Source organism: Papio anubis, chromosome 11, assembly GCF_008728515.1.
Source record: "Papio anubis isolate 15944 chromosome 11, Panubis1.0, whole genome shotgun sequence".
NCBI classification, from domain to species: domain Eukaryota; kingdom Metazoa; phylum Chordata; class Mammalia; order Primates; family Cercopithecidae; genus Papio; species Papio anubis.
This window is the reverse complement of record NC_044986.1, coordinates 97,884,177-97,887,350: the sequence shown is the minus strand read 5'-3', so window position 1 is coordinate 97,887,350 and position 3,174 is coordinate 97,884,177. Positions and strand designations below refer to the sequence as shown.

Below are 3,174 nucleotides of genomic sequence, written 5' to 3'. Positions count from 1 at the left end.
CTGCCTCAGCCTCCTGAGTAGCTGGGACTACAGGCGCCCGCCACCTCGCCCAGCTAATTTTTTGTGTTTTTAGTAGAGACGGGATTTTACCGTGCTAGCCAGGATGGTCTCGATCTCCTGACCTCGTGATCCACCTGCCTCAGCCTCCCAAAGTGCTGGGATTACAGGTGTGAGCCACCGCGCCAGGCCTCTTTTTATATTTTCTCTGTTAACATTCTCATCCTTTTCCTGAGTTCATTGAACTTCTTTATGATGGTTATTTCGAATTCTTTCTCAGGTAGTTCATATATCTATGTTTCTTTAAGGTTGGTTTCTGGATATTTATTTTACTCCCTTGCACCTGCCAAATTTCCTTGTTTCTTTATGTGCCTTGTAATCTGTGGTGAGATCCACACATTTGAAAAAGATACATATATATAGCCCCCTTTCTGTATTTGCAGACTGACTTTGTAGAGAGAAAACAGAATCAGCCTAACTAGAGATCCTGTGGGCCTTTCAAACCTCTTCTGGATGTCTGTTCTCTGGACTTGTGCATGTAAAATCCCAATTAGAGTGATCTCACTGTTTCTTTTTTCAGAAGCTAGTAATCTCTTGCTTTCTCTGGTGTCTTTCTGTAGCACTGCAGGTTTTCTTCAGCTGCTTTAAGGTGCCCAGCTCTCTTTTGTTCTCAGCAGCCCTAGGCTTCTGGAGTATGCTGAATCTCATCAGCATGCCAAGTGAAGTGAGACAGAAACTAGTTCCTCAAGCAGCCCCCTCAAAAGCCAGAATGTTGGATGCATACTCTGCTCTTCTCCCTATTCCTTCCCCCTTCACAGAGAGAGGCCACTGAGCTGTATCAGCCTCTGTCTGCTGCACTGCAGGTCTTCTGGGGCAGCAGCCAACTACCTAGCTCTCTTTTGTTCTCAGTAACCCCTCGGTACCTAAAGTATACCTAAAGTCATATCAGCACTCCAAGGCAGGTGAAACAAAAACCAGTTCCTTGGGCAGTCCCCTGAAAAGCCAGGATGTTGAATTCAAACTCCATTCTTCTCTTTCTCTACCAATGTAGAAGCTGAGAGTTAGAGATTTTCTTCTGACCACGCCACACTGAGCCAGGGGAGGGACTATGGTGAGTGAGTGCCTACTAGTCCAAACCTTGCCTTTGTTCTCAGTGGCTTCCAACCTGGTACCTTTTCCTATCACTTTTTTTTTTTTTTTTTTTGAGACGGAGTCTTGCTCTGTCGCCCGGGCTGGAGTGCAGTGGCCGGATCTCGGCTCACTGCAAGCTCCGCCTCCCGGGTTTAAGCCATTCTCCTGCCTCAGCCTCCCAAGTAGCTGGGACTACAGGTGCCCACCACCTCGCTCGGCTAGTTTTTTGTATTTTTTTTTTAATGTTGAAAAGATATATATATATATATATATATTTAGAATTAGGCGGGCTGGGCGCGGTGGCTCAAGCCTGTAATCCCAGCACTTTGGGAGGCCGAGACGGGCGGATCACGAGGTCAGGAGATCGAGACCATCCTGGCTAACATGGTGAAACCCCGTCTCTATTAAGAAATACAAAAAACTAGCCGGGCGAGGTGGCGGGCGCCTGTAGTCCCAGCTACTCGGGAGGCTGAGGCCAGAGAATGGCGTGAACCCGGGAGGCAGAGCTTGCAGTGAGCTGAGATCCGGCCACTGCACTCCAGCCTGGGCGACAGAGCGAGACTCCGTCTCAAAAAAAAAAAAAAAAAAAAAGAATTAGGCAGCTGGACTCAGTTTAGATGTTGGCAACATCCAAAGTGTCGTAATCAGGAGCCAGTCGAACATATGCCTTTTTCTCTCCATCAGGCCGAATCAGGGTGTTGACCTTGGCCACATCAATGTCATAGAGCTTCTTAACAGCCTGTTTAATCTGGTGCTTGTTGGCTTTAACATCTACAATGAACACAAGTGTGTTGTTGTCTTCTATCTTCTTCATGGCAGACTCAGTGGTCAGAGGAAACTTGATGATAGCATAGTGGTCAAGCTTGTTTCTCCTGGGGGCGCTCTTCCAAGGATATTTGGGCTGCCTCCGGAGTCGCAGTGTCTTAGGCCCCCGGAAGGTGGGTGACGTGCGGATCTTCTTTTTTTTGTGGCTGTGGACACCTTTCAACGCTGCCTTCTTGGCCTTTAAAGCCTTCGCTTTGGCTTCGGCTTTAGGAGGGGCAGGAGCTTCCTTCTTCGCTTTCGGCGCCATCTTGTGAAAAGCGTTTGTATTTTTTAGTAGAGACGGGTTTCACCTGTTTAGCCAGGATGGTCATGATCTCCTGACCTCGTGATCTGCCCGTCTTGGCCTCCCAAAGTGCTGGGATTACAGGCTTGAGCCACCGCGCCCGGCCTCCTATCACTTCTTAAATTCAGACATGACAGAAACAAGTTGTTTGGACAAACCCCTGAAAAGTCTAAAATTGACACATACGTCAGTCTTCTCCGTCCCTTCCCAGGGAGAAGACAGGAGCTGCAACTTTTCTCCTGATCATGTCGTGCTAAACCAGGGAAGGGAGTATGGAAAGCAACTGCCACATATTTTCCAGTTGGCTTCCATGAGGCTGTTTCTGTGCTCACCTGGGGTTCAGAAGCCTCTTTTAGCTTCTAGATTTGTTGCAAAGGAATTGGTCCCTGTAATGCTGTTGAATTGGTGTCTCCGTGGGTGCAGAGGGGCTGGGGTTTCCTAGTCTGTAATCTGCTGACATACAAATCTCTTTGGGTTTTTTTTTTTTTTTTTGGTTCGTTTGTTTTTGTTTTTTGTTTTTTTAGACAGGGTTTCACTCTGTCACTCAGGCTGGAGTGCAGTGGTGGAATTTCAGCTCACTGCAACCTCTGCCCACCAGGCTCAAGCAATCTTCCCACCTCAGCCTCCTGAGTAGCTGGAATTACAGGCATGCGCCACCATGCCCGGCTAATTTTTGTGGTTTTTGGTAGAGAGGGCGTTTCACCATGTTGGCCAGGCTGATCTGGAACTCCTGACCTCAAATGATCTGCCCACCTTGGCCTCCCAAAGTTCTGGGATTACAGTTGTGAGCCATTACACCCTGCCAAAATCTCATTGTGATTTTAATTTGCATTTCTCCAATGTCTAATGATGTTGAACAGCTTTTCATGTGCTTGTTTGCCATCAATACGTATGTATATATGTGTGTGTATGTACGTATATGTGTGTGTCATGTCTTT

At 47.4% G+C, this 3,174-nt stretch overlaps 1 pseudogene across 1 annotated transcript; it reads right to left on the bottom strand.

The window, feature by feature from the left end:
• Positions 1-1,724: 1,724 nt before the first annotated feature.
• On the bottom strand, positions 1,725-2,719 carry LOC101017395 (annotated as a pseudogene). The gene has a single exon (XR_002524212.2). The product of XR_002524212.2 is annotated as a 60S ribosomal protein L23a pseudogene (transcript).
• Between the last annotated feature and the right edge of the window lie 455 nt (positions 2,720-3,174).